General features: G+C 44.7%; 1 long non-coding RNA gene across 7 annotated transcripts in view; it reads left to right on the top strand.

The window, feature by feature from the left end:
• LOC124093555 (uncharacterized) overlaps window positions 1-13,564 on the top strand; it is a 34,474-nt gene that overhangs the window by 6,500 nt on the left and 14,410 nt on the right. For 5 of the 7 annotated variants that reach the window (XR_006851996.2, XR_006852000.1, XR_006851993.2 and 2 more), the window contains one exon: window positions 6,182-6,294. This is a non-coding gene — a long non-coding RNA (uncharacterized LOC124093555). The remainder of the gene's footprint in view (window positions 1-6,181; window positions 6,295-13,564) is intronic. The other 2 variants (XR_006851994.2, XR_006851999.2) reach the window with 1 other exon arrangement.

Raw genomic sequence — 13,564 nt, 5'->3', positions numbered from 1 at the left:
TTTTTTTTGAAACATAATTATACATTTGTAAACTGTTTAAGATTGAGGCATGTCTGTCCAGCAGAGATTGCACTGTATCTGAGGTCTTTCACAACTGCATGACTCTGGCTACTTGGATTGCCTTTGTGGTGCACCGGGCGAGGCTGCTGCCTCTGTAAACAGATGGTGGAGATTCTCTACCCTGAGAATTTAGAATTAGGAAGTGAAAAGACTTGGTCTATGAAGAAGGCTGGTAGGAGTGACAGACTCGGGATGGCCTTCCAGAGTGGCCACTCTAGGGTCACATGCAGCAGGAGGAGCAAAAGCACAGAGCAGACAGGTAGTGAATAGGAAAAGCGAGAAGACACACAGAGTACAGCCACACCAACCCTGCTGATGTCCAACCCTCATAGGTCCAATCAAGAAGGGATTCCATGCTGAGCTTGGTAGTGAACGCCTATAATCCCAGCAACTCAGAAGGACTGAGGCAGGAGGATCGTGAATTCAAAGCCAGCCTCAGTAACGGCAAGGCACTAAGCAACTCAGTAAGACTCCACACCCAAATAAAATATAAAATAAGACTAGGGATGTGGCTCAGTGGTGAAGTACCCCTGGGTTTGATCCCTGGTACCATTAAAAAAAAAAAAACAAAACATTTTTTTTTAAAGAATTCCAAGCTGTATTACTCAAAAACCCCTTACATTTACACCATCTCAAATGGGTTTTACTTTTCAACCAAGTACTCTCCAGTCAAGACATCCTTGTTCCTCTCTCATGAACCTCTGTTACCTTTGCAGGCAGGTTCTTCCCTACCTTCTCCTTACTTTGTCCTTTAAGGTAAACATGCCCCAGCTCTGCCTCCAGCATCTCATTCTGCTCTGCAAGCCTACCGTTTCCCAGTCATGTGGCAAGGACAATGAACCACTCCAAAATCTCTATCCATACTTCTAACAGCCATGTGGTCACTTCCACATGGAAGTAAGGGGCCAGGGCACTAACCACTCTGCCTATTTCCTGGCCACCTTCCAACACTAAGAGAAATCACTCCAATTAGTAGTACTCTGACAACAAGTCTTTTCACTTCCTAATTCTAAATTCTCAGGGTAGAGAATCTGAATGGCTCAGTTTAGCTTCTGCATTCCTGCTCTTGGGTTCACTGTTGTGGGGTGAAACACAGTTTCCCTTAGTGTTCATGAACCTGACCAGAAGGGAATGACAGGAAGATGCTGAAGAGGTCTCCTGGAAGTTAGGAGGAAGTTTCAAGGATGGTCAGGAGCAATTGTTTTAAGTGGCCCAGAGATGTAAAAAGGGAGCAGGAGTGAAATGAGATTTGGCAGATTGAAATCATTTAGCCCAGGTTTGAAGTGGTGCCACACCAGGTCCTTGCAGGAGAGTCACCAGGTAACTGATGGCAATGGCAGGCTCATTGTACAGAAAACTGAGTTGTTGTTTTTTTTTAATGAAATTTAATTTTGGAAATATAATGGGAGCATTCCATTTATACTTTAATTTTAAGAAGGCATGTTTTGTATTGCTTTCTAAAACTAATGCAGTAATGTACCTTTAACTCTGGAGCATGCGGCAGTGTCTGCTGTGTCACCTGATAGACATTCAGTAAAGCTCTTTTAGAGCTCATTTATTTTTCATAGCCCTGCAAGTTCATAAAATAGTCATGGCTTATTTCCACATCTTATTTTGCAGCATGTTCCAAGGTATTAGGAAAGAGTTTGTGAGGAAGCAGGCCTGTCTCAAAGATGATAGTTCTGCCTTTTAAGTTAATAGTAAAACAATTAATAAAAAGAATTGGAACCCTCTTTTTTTCTGCAGAGTAAATGTCCTTATGGCCCTAGGGCTGTCAGAATCATTTTAGAGTTTGAAATTTTCATGTAGGATTCCTCTTGTTAGAGTTAAGAATATTTCACTTTTTCAGAGGACTCAGCATTGGCCAGGAAACGTCAGATTACTTAGTTCACTGTGATTCATTTACTTATTACTGTGTCATTGTGATAGGATTAGGACCTTGCGATGAGGCTTAGATTTACAGAACAGAGAACCTGCACAGACCAGGTTGCACAGATTTCCATGATGCAAGGCAGCTAGTTAGAGGTAGCGATCCATTGTTAAATTCATTTCATGTTCCAAGACCTCAGTGTAAACCCCCAGAGCTAGTTTCTGAGCCAGTGTTGGAGTGCCCTCTGGAGGCACAGGGAACACTCAAGTTTTTTGTAAAAACCAAAGTTGAGACTCGCATGTGAGATGGAAGCAGAGAAGAGCTGGGGCCCAGGAGCTTGCCAGGCAGACTGAGAACGCAGTGAGGGTAGAACAAGGAGGCAAAGAGTGTGGCCAGCAGTATCCAGTGAGATGTAGAACAGAAAGTGCCCTTGGATGGGTCAAGAGGAAGCCAGTACTGGGAGGAATGTCAGTGGTGTGGTGAATAGGAAATGAAATAGTAGAAACTAGGAAAGTCAGTCTTTAAAAGGCCTGTTGGGGTCAGTGGGGGAGGAAGAGTATGGCAGCTAAAGAAGGCATAGGATCAAGTGTGATTTTTATGTAGTGTTTTGCATTGTGCTGAAGGGACAAAACAAGATGAAAGGTGTGGGGTGGGGGAGGAGAGAGTTGGCTGAGGCATTCCTCACCTGGGAGACTTGGTGGGGGAAGAGATTGCTTCCCCAGGGGCTCTACAAGTGGTGGAGTAGGGATTTCCTATTCACTGTGGTATAATGGGAAATGTTTTTGATGGCAGACAGAGGTGCAGGTGAGAAGGCAAGACTGGCATGTGAGGGTGTGATCTTCTCATCACATGCTAGCATCTTCTTTGTTGAGCTGAGAACTGGACTCATAACTGGCCTTTAGAGGATACCTGTATTTAGGAGTAGGAATAAAAGAAATGATAAAGGCACTGAGCAAGGCCAGAGAAGAAGGGAGAATGTGTTGAATTGGGCCACAGACATATAAACTGGGAGTCAGAAGGATGTGAGGAATGGCCTTGAGATTTGACAAGGGGAAAGCCATGTTGAGCAGTTTAGTAGAAGTGACTGGTGGGGTGCATCAACAGGGCGCATGGGAGGCACATAGACTGTGCTCACGGAGAAGCTGAGCATCTAGCTGAAGCCACCGGGGTCAGGAGCTGGCTGTGGAGGACAACTGGAGAGTGAATCTGTGCATATCCTTAGCATAGTCTGCATGGCTAGAGAAAGGAAGATGATTGCCTTTTGGTTTTTAACACCATTATCTCGGAGAATAAGATCTATGTTTTGTAACTTTTCTGCTACCTCCTGTTTTTTTTCAGGTTGAAAAACTGGGGAGTTGGTTTCTAAGTCAGCCTGTTCAGGTTTTGTTTTGTTTGTTTGTTTTCTGGTTCTAGGGATTGAGCCCAGGACACGTTACCACAGAGTCACATCTCCAGGCCCTCTTCCTCCTCTTATTTTGTTGCAGGGTCTCATTAAGTTGCTCAGGCTTGCAACTTGTGATCTTCCTGTCCCTGTCTCTCAACTAGCTGTACAGGCATGCACCACCATGCCCAGCCCAGCCTGCTCAGTGTTGAGGGGTAAGGCCTGCTGTGTAAGGTGTGCTCTCACACAGGGCCAGCTTAGCCTAGATATGGCCCCTGCCCTGGGACTGGTATGAAGACCTTTACCATATCATACTAAACTTAAGAAAATCCCCCACATTTCCTATACAGTTAGCTTCTGTAGAACTATATGAGTTAAACTTTATTTGACATTTATTAACTCTTGATTTTGCGAATTTTGTTTGCATTTTCTGTCCAGTAAATTTCATTTTAAAGTCTACAGCATCAGGTCTTGAGATGCTCATAGGCCCTGGGGACTGTGCCTATTGCCTGGGGATAAGACATCCCTGTCCTGTTGGGAAGCAGACCCTAGGCTATGTCTAGGCTGGTCTGGCAGGGGAGGACTTGCTAGGAACCTGCTTGTTTGTGGGGCCAGAGAGTCTCCTGGGAAACCTTCATCCAAGGGGGAGTGGAAATAACAGTTGTAGTTAGAGAATCTTTGTTGTTGTTGAAAGAAATGGATTCATTCAGATTGCTTTAAGAAAAAGGGATTTGGGGCTGAGGTTGTGGCTCAGTGGTAGAGTACTTGCCTAGCCTGGGTGAGGCATTGGGTTCGATTCTCAACACCACATATAAATTAATAAATAGATAAAAGTCCATCAACAACTAAAAAAAAAATTAAAAAAGCCGGGGGGGGGGTTTGTTGTAAGGATGCATGTGGACTAGGAAGCCATCAGGAAAGAGGGCAGTTCAGAGGCAGCCTCAGGCTCTTCCAGGGACAGTAGGTCTCTGTGGCATCTCTTTTCTTTGTCTTGCTTCTCTTGCTACCATTGGGCTCATTTTTTCCTACTCTGTATGATTTTTCTCTACCTTAGCCTCTCTTTCCTGATGGGCTGTCCTTCCTTTTGACTTTGGTGTGCTGTGATTTCTTGTGACCTCTTCAGTCTTTTTGTATATCACAGCCTTTCAGCTTCATCTCACAGCTGATCATCTCATTCTCTCAGGATTGTTTAGATTCCTCAGAGAGAGAGAGTGTCTGATTTTGTTTTGCTTTTATTATTGTTCAGAGCACATAGTAGTTCTTAGCTAAGCTCTTGAGTCTTGGTCTCATAAATTGTCATATGGCCCCTGCTAGCCTAGGTCTACCTTAAAGCTGAGGCAGTTCTCATTAGTAGGGTTTATATGCCCATAGGCACCGTAATTGGCATTCTCTGTAAGGAGAAAAAACCCTGGCCTAGTATCAAAACCATTTGAAATTCTTCCACATGTATTCTTGCCATTTTAAAATATATCCTACTAATAGCTTTATTCTAAGATAACCCTTTGTTCCCACAAAGAAACACTGATCCATAAATATGTTTAAAGCATTTTCACTCTTCCATTTTCTTTCTCTTTACTCTCTAACTGTGCAGGGCTGCTCAGTGTAGTCTGAAACCCTCTCATATTAGTGATTTCTGCTGCAAATGATTTAGCAACTTCAGATAATCTTTAGCAAGTTGGAGAGTTATTATTATTCTTTTTAGTGGTACTGGGAATTGAATATAGGAGTGCTCTGTCACTGAGCTACATCCCTGGCCCTTTTTATTTTGAAACAGGGTCTCATTAAGTTCCCTGGGCTAGTCTTGAACTTGTGACTCAGATCTTTTATGTATTACTGTCCTCCAAAGTTCCAGGAAGCTATATATATAGCATACAGTGATTCAGCACCATTCCCAGATTTACAGCATTTAGGGAAACAAGTAAATGTCCTATCCAAATGTAAACATGGCAGCAGTTTTGATACCTAGGTCCCTTAATATATTGTACCTCCCAAGGAAGAATTGAGTTACCAAACTTTAAAAATAGACTTTGAAATCTGTACCCAAACAACTCTGAGTCATAGAATGTGGCAGAGAAGGAGGTAGTGGATGAAATAAAGCAATGATAATGATAGCTCATCTATGTTGAGCCCTTAAAATTTGGTAGCACTGTGTTTTTTTTTTTTAATATTTATTTTTTAGGTATAGTTGGACATAATACCTTTATTTATTTATTTTTATGTGATACTGAGAATCGAACCCAGGGCCTTGCACATGCTAGGTGAGCGCGCCACTGCTGAGCCACAACCCCAGGGCTGGTAGCACTGTTTAAGTACTGATGCATTCATTTATTTAATCCTTCAACTACCTTAAAAGATTTGATGCCTTTGTGATCTCTGTTAATTCCATTTTGACCTTTTAGGTGAAAGTCACACAGCAAGGATGGTCAGGCCTGCCTGTGAACCCATTCTGTCTCTTTTGTCTCCTTTAGTGCTCCTCTTGCCTGTAGAGTCAGTGACAAAACACTGCTGACTTTTTGCTCCCTGGGACTCTAAGCCAGTCGGAGTCAGACATCCAATACCCACCAACCTACATCTTGGTTTGAATAAAATTCCCATCAGGAGGCTCATTGTGATACTAGGATTCCTATATTTTGAAAGTTGCACGGACTGCCTGGATTTCCCTTTCCATGATTTCTCAGATGTTTGCATCCCTTCTTTGGTTTTCTATCCTTTGAATCCTATACATTTATATAAACCCCAATTGTAAATGGTTCTGTCCTGTCTTGTGAGTGAATAGACTGTTCGTAATGGCCAGTTCTTCAAAATACCTTGGGATCCCAAACTCTCCATAATGTACACCTGCTTTTTTTCTCTGCATCTCTCCCATCCAGCAGGATCCTCAGGCTGGAGGAAGTCGCCTGCTCTTGCACCCTGCATCCACTGTGGGCCCTGCCTCTGCCTCCTCTTCTGGAATGTCTTGAGGGTTCTGATTCCTGTCACTGTGGTAAGTTTCCCCTTATTTCACCATTTGTCTGAGATGGAGAATCCCCTTCACACGTTTTGAACTAAAGCTGATTGTCCTTGGGTTTTTTCTTTCTCCTTAGCCCTCCCCACCATCTCCTTAATTTTTAGCAGTGCTCTCAGGTTAGGGAGGAGGAAACTCCCAGACCTCATGCTTTTCCTTAACTTCCCTTCATTTGACTTTCATTCCAAGGATGGCAGAAGCACTGTTGCCCTGCTTCTTTGTCCAGAACTTCATTTTCTTCTTTTCACACAAACCATTAGTTACTAAGCTTTGCCCCATTTTCCTTTGTTATCTTGGATGCTTTCCTTGCTTTCTAGATCTTATGCCATCTCCTATTTCCTTGTTTCTCTCTTTACTGAGATAGCAAAATGTTTTTTAAAAGATGTTTGTTGCTCCATAAATTTCTGGTGTTTTTCCCAAAGCTTGAACAGTGGCCTTTTCTAAATATGGGTTCCCGAAAACCATCTCACCTGGGGAATGTGGTGGTACATCAGCCCCTATATGAGCTCGATTCTGAGAACTGTCATGTACCCAGCACAAGTATCTTTTTTTCCTGTTTTCTTTTGAGCTTCTGGATCTGCGATCCTTTTTTTAATGATCCTCATCCCCTTTGACTCAAGAAGACAACTTGTATCTAATGTGGGACAGGCTTGTTCATCTGATCTTGCTGAGATGCAGAATGCATAGTTGAATACTCTTTCCAGGCCCAGCTAGAAAACTTGAGAAAGGGAAAACTGTCTCTCCCAAACCGTCTGCCTTCGGTGGGAGCATGCCGTTTGTCCTCTATTCTTCCACTGCCAGAGGTGGGTTTCTTAGGCCCTTGATGTCTCCCTTCCCTGACTTCACTCTCTACCGGTGAGAATTGACTCAGTGAGGTAAAGGACATTTCTGTGGCCTCTGTCTTAGTGGGACCAACGGTGCCAAGTTGGAAGGTTAAATCCACATGGATGTGTGTTGTCTTCCCTCTCTCCTGGCTTGTGTGACTGAGTGGTAAGGCATAGTCTGCTCCTGAAGGGAAAGTCTGGTCTGCCCTCTCTGTTCAGGTGTCCTGGATGGGTTTTCAGGTGATGCCTTGTTTGGAAGATGGGAGCAAGTGTGGCCTGGCATAATGTTCTCTGTCTCTTTTACTTTCTGGCTCTTCCTGTCCTGACTTGGGAACTCTTGGCCTAGGCTTTATTCCAGGTGTTAAGACTGAAGGTTCAGGTCTAGAATTTTATGAATTCCTCTTCGTGCCAGTTATATATATTGGTCTCAAGCTCAAGGTTGCATCTAACATAGGAAAAACGGTTTTCCACATGAATTTGCTTAGCACAGGAGTGCTGCACTGGGAATTGGATTCATGGGCCCAGCTAATTACTAGTAAAGTGTTCACGTCTTGCAATTTTAGTTCAGTACTATGCACGAAGCCTGGATGTTGAAGTTCTGTACAATATGTTGTAACCATTCCCCCAACCCCTTCGGGAGAATAGGGTGGCAACACATCTGTGCATGCCAGTCTTGAGTTGTGATCACCAAGGCCCATTCAGTGTCAGTATTTTTGCTTTCTATGACTCCTTGGCTGGAGGAAGTCGCCTGCTTTTGCACCTCATGCCTCCTGAATGAGCCTGGTCCGCATGGTGACCACCCTTGTTCATGCTCATGTTCATTTACTAGATGGTACAACTTACTTCAGAGCCAGACTCTGAAGTCCCTAGGGTAGTCAGATTTATAGAGATAAGGAAGAATGGGGGCTGCCAGGAGCTGGGAAGAGGGAGAAAAGTGAGGCTGTTCTTGAAGGGGGTTAGACTCTCACTTTTACAGGATAAACTATATTTAAAAATAGTTAAGATGGTAAATTTATGTTTCTGACCACAATTAAGAAAAATGCGTAAAATACAGCCAGCATGTCACATCCTTAACTTTAAATCTAGGCACTACTGTGATGGGGAATTCCTGCTCCCAGCGTCACTGAGGATAGTCCTTCTACATACCCACTTGCCATTTCTGTCTCTTCTCCAAGGCCCAGTCAGTCTGTCTGGTTTCTTGTATACTTAGCTAACCTGGGGGTCTTGAGCTTTACAACTTATTCTTTTTTCTCCTGGACCTGCCCCTTTGGCTCAAGGTATAGCAGTGACAGGAAGACCAGGGTTTGACAGGTGGAGTCCTTCCCTGTGCACAGGAGCTGATCTGGCCTAGGCCTCCTGCACTGTCTTCCCTGGTCCCTCCCCTCCTAGTTCCTGGCTGGCCTAGGGATGAGAGACTGGCCCCTTGAGAAGACAAGATGGAGTAGATTCGATTCAACTAAAGGCTAAGAAGTGGCAGAGAAGAGGGCATTTCCTAACATTCCATTGTTTATTGTGCACTGATCCTCATCTAGATCTCCTAGGGTGTCCTAAAAAGATTTTTTTTTCCCCAGTGCTAATGAGAGAACCCGGGTCTTTGCAGCATTTAGGCTCTGCCACTGAGCTATATGCCCAGCCCCAAAATTCAGTTTTTTTATTTGCTCCATCTTGTTGTTCTTCCTGAGGGTAAAGTGATTACTACCTCCTTTGAGAGGTGGGCAAGAGTTTGCCCTGCATGACGGACAGTAGCCTTCTTGCCTGTGTTGTTGCTGACTAAGCTGGGACTGATGGGAATAAATTACTGCCAGTGGTCACATAGCTACTGAGTATTTGACCGAGAATTTGAACTTAGGCCTTTTGCCTGCAAGTTCAGTATTCTCCCCACACACGTTGGGATTCTTACTGCTTATGAATGTTACACATTTACTAGGTAGATGAGATAAGCTGAGGCCATACACAATGCTCCAATGGGGGCCATCCCTGAAGGAAATCATCCTGCCCCATTATTCAGGGGTTTGAATGTGGTGTTGAAGAGCAAGAAAAAAAGTAGTGGAGTGCAAACTGTGTCCTCACAGTCTCACTGAAGTCAGACTTGTAAAAACCACCTGTGCATAGAGGGCCAAGAAGGATAAACTGGTGGGCGGAAGCAGGGAGGAGCAGGAGACAGACGCGCAGCATCAGCGCAGCTTCTGGCTTTGAGCAAAGGAGGAGCCCTCATCACCAGATTAGATCATCAGGTCCTCAGGAGCCTCTGCCTATGAAATGACATTCTTGGCAGATGAAAGAACATGTCATGTGCTAATTAAAATACAGGAAACAAATATTTATTTAGCTGAGCCATGCTCTGGGCCTTGTGAGTAGGTGCTTTCACATGCATTAGCTTTTCTAATCATCCCAGCAAAGTACTGAGATGGGGCTGTCCCTACGGGTGCAGATCTGACTGGGATCAGCCACAGATACACAGCAAGTGGCAGCACCAAGACAAGACCTGCACCCAGCTGGGTCATTCTGTAGGTTATTCCTGTGAGAGGACTTTGCTGAAGGAGGCAATGGAGTATCTGCCAGTGTCTTCCTTCTCAGACTCAGAAGAAAACTTGGCATCGTTCCCTTGATAATTTTTGTTGCTCTTCTGTGAACTGAATTTTACAGTCTCTGGTAATTTCTAGTTAAATCAGACACAGCTTCTTTTGTCTTTTCTCCATTGGGAGTCATTGAACTGAGTCATGTGAAGAGCAGTTTTCCCTAGGACAAAATGAGAGCTTCTCTTCCCTATACCTCTTAAAACTCAGGGCCCAGTTGAACTGGGTCTTCTGTGAGAGAAACCAGAGGCTCTTGGACTTGAGGTTTGTAAGGTGTAAAGAAACATGAGCAGCAGTAAGGGAGGAGAAAAAAGAGGGGCAGGTGAGGGGCCCATGCATGAGATGGATGGGGAAAGTGGGCTACAGGGAGGCTGAAGGATCATTGTTGTTGGACCCCCTTCTAGCGCTCAGGAGTCACACTGGATTGCCACAGTCTTTTCTGATCAACTGGTGCTAGAGACAGACAAGGAGGCAGCAAAAGTGAAATAAAATCCTCTTCTGTCAGTAAACGAGCAAATGTTTTAGGAAGTCTGACCTTATTCCAAAAAGGAGAAGAGTAGATTCTGATTGAGCTTAAAGTTTTAGATGGAAAATCCTGATTGGAGTCATAAACACTTTTGACACATCTAAAAAGTTGATTAGAAAACCCTGGGGAGGGCTGGAGCTGTAGCTCAGTGGCAGAGCGCTTGCCAAGCATGCGTGAGGCATTGGGTTCGATCCTCAGCACCACATAAAAATAAACAAAATAAAGGCATTCTGTCCACCTACAAACACAAAAACTTTTTTTTTTTTTTTTTTTTTTAAAAAAACAAACTTGGGGAAGTTTCTCCTGTTAGATTGGAGGCAGTGATTAATTATTAATGACACACTCTGGGCATGCTAGCCACTCCATGGGCACCGGGTGAGGGGCCGATTCCCATATTCAGAATGCACAGTGGAGTGCCAAGGTAGCTGAGAGGTGCAGGCCTTTGGAGGATAGAAGCTTGAACTTTGTCCTAGGGCCGGGCTACGATGATTGGCACCCCCTTTCTCCTACTGCCTTTAGCTTCCCTAGGGAGGATGAAGGAGGCCAAGACTGCACACTGAGAAAAGCATCCTGGCCAGCAGACCTTCCCAGGAGCTGTAGGCTGGAGTGTGAGGTGGGGGAACAGTAGCTACAGGCCTTAGCAGCCATGGAGTGGACTTGGAACACCAGGCAGGCTCTTCTCCAGAGTTTCTTCAAGAGCCAGGTGAGAGGCCTGGGACTCAGGGTGGGGCTCACTGTGAACTTTGTTGGTGATGGGCCCAGGGCACTTGCAGAAGACCTCACATGAGGAAGAGCAACCCTGGCATCTTCAGGAGTGGAGTGCTAGGAAGAGTTTGGGAACTGGGCAAGGCTTTGGGGGGACGTGAGCCTTCCTGGGGCAGTGGATGGGTATCTTCCAGGCTACCAGCATCTTCACAGGATGCTTAGCGAGCCATGGTGCTGATGAGTGAGGGACGGGGCTGCTGCATGCAGTGAGCTCACTGGAAGGCACAGCTGAGCAGGGGTCAAGTGACCTGAGCTCCCCCAAGCTCGTTCCTTGTATGTATTTTAGACTGGGACTTTCTGAAGGGATGGTGGGATAGTGAGGAGCAGCTCTATTAGGAACAGCTTTGCCAGGCAGAGCTGGGGCAGTGAGAACCACAGTTTGAGGAAAGTGTTCCTGCCCCATCTTACAGACAGAAAGCCTATAGTCTGAGGTGAGGGCAGCAGTGGGCACTGTGCTTAGCATTGTGCTGTCAGGTCCCATCCTTTGCTGGTGGAGCCAAAGGACAAGTTTCTTTTCTTTTTTTAAGTGGTTCACAAATTACCTTTTCACATTAAGTATGGGATGTCGAGACACTTGCTGGGAACCACATTTACCCTCTGGGTTAGTGCTTCCCAGACTTGACAGTATAGTAGACTGGTTAGAATTTCCTGGTGGTCTGGGCGCCGTGGCCATGCCTGTAATCCCAATGGCTCAGGAGGCTGAGGTAGGAGTATCGTGAATTCAAAGTCAGCCTTAGCAATAGCGAGGCACTAAGCAGCATGGTGAGACCCTGTCTTTAAATAAAACTAAAAAGGGCTGGGGATGTGGCTCAATGGTTGAGTGCCCCTGAGGTTATTCCCCAGGACCCACCCCCCAAAAAAAAATAAAAATGAAAAAGAATCCCCTGGTGATCCTTGCAGTTTCTGATTTGGAAGATACAGGCCATAGATTTTTGCAATTCTGATAAACTATCAATGAGGCTGACAGGGCTGTTCTGTGGATCTCTTTCTGAAATTATTTCCAGAGCCACTTTTCCTTTTCTGCGTGCTATGGCTACATAATGTGAATATTAACCTTAGTCACTCCAAGGAATTATAGAACAGAAAGGAAGGTAGAAAAACCCAGTAACTATGGAGGGTTGTCCTAGTGGGAATTGCTTGGGCATCTGTCCTAGGGCCATTGCTAGAACGTGTGACTTTTTTTTTGTATGGAGGATTGAACTCCAAGGTACTCAACCACTGAGCCATATCCTCAGCCCCTTTTATTTTTTATTTTGAGACAGGGCCTTGATAAGTTGCAGAGGCTGGCTTTGAACTTGCGATCCTCCTGCTTCAGCCTTCTGAGCCACTGGGATTACAGGTGTGCACCACTGTTCATACCTGGATATAAAAGAAACAGAGTTCTTTTATATCACTTTGATGCTCTCTCCCAGTTCACAGTACTCAGAGAAAAAGACTGGTTGAGCTTAGTTCTTGCCCTTTGATTATATCAGGTAGATATATCTAAACAGGAAACAGCACAGTTAGGGAAGAAATAGAAGCTGGAGGCTGAGCTGTTCACTGCAGGCTCCTAAAGCCATCTTTTGGTTAATGGTGTGTGTTCCCTGTGTTTACTAGGCAGGCAAGTTGAAGAAATTAAATATATATATATATATTTATATATTAGTTATTGTATGTAGGCATTATAATAAAGGCTTGTTCATTGTCTTGTTTCCTTTTCACAGAATCCTAAAGAGATGAAGGTGTGGGTATTATTTCCCTTTTTTGTTGGAGGAGGTTGAGTCCTAAGGATAAATAACTTGCTTGAAGTCATACAATTAGTAACAGGAGGGCTAGAATTTGAATGCTGAGATGTTTGTGCTGCAGCATAAAGTGCTGGCAGAAACTGCTGCTTCCTGGCATGTGATGTGGCTTTTCACAGGAGTGGAGGGAGCTGGAGGTGCATAGAGAACCATGATTTGGGGAATCAAGAGCTCTCAAGAACAAGGTTAAATGTAGCCTGGATGCATGAAAAGCCTGGCAACTTCAAGAAAGAAGCTCTCAGCTCTACCAAATTATGACTTTGCTTGTGATGGGAACAGACTCCTTCATAGAATAAAAAGACAAGATATGCAGTCAGAGGACAGCAGGTAGAGTGGGCCAGTCCGAGCTTTGTCATGCATGGTAATTTCTACTGGGGCCAGTTAGATAGCAGTGCCTGGCCAAGAGGGGACCGTAGCTCACTCCTATACAACTGAGACAGGGCCTGCTTGTTTTTCCTTTTTTGGAACTGGCTTTCAGACCCAGGGCTTTGAGTGTGCAGGGCAAGCACTTTACCCCTGAGCTACATCCCAGCCCACCTGTGAACATTCTGCATTGTCTATCATATGAGCTTACTGGGGGACACCTCGTATCCCAACCATAACAATCTGTATCCTCAGGGGTGTGCCTGTCAGAGGCCCACTCACAACGTTGGGACTGTCACTTTCCCCTCCTCCATAGTAAACTATGGTAAGTGCGCAGGCCACATCTAATCTTTCGATCATCAGATTCTGTGGAGCCGTGCCCATTGTCCAACATGTTTGTAGTACATGCCATTG

Source organism: Marmota monax, unplaced genomic scaffold (assembly GCF_021218885.2).
Source record: "Marmota monax isolate L192 unplaced genomic scaffold, Marmota_monax_Labrador192_F-V1.1 WCK01_AAM20220418_F8-fsc00092, whole genome shotgun sequence".
Classification (NCBI taxonomy): domain Eukaryota; kingdom Metazoa; phylum Chordata; class Mammalia; order Rodentia; family Sciuridae; genus Marmota; species Marmota monax.
The sequence above is the reverse complement of the archived record's forward strand: the minus strand, read 5'-3'. Positions and strand labels throughout refer to the sequence as shown.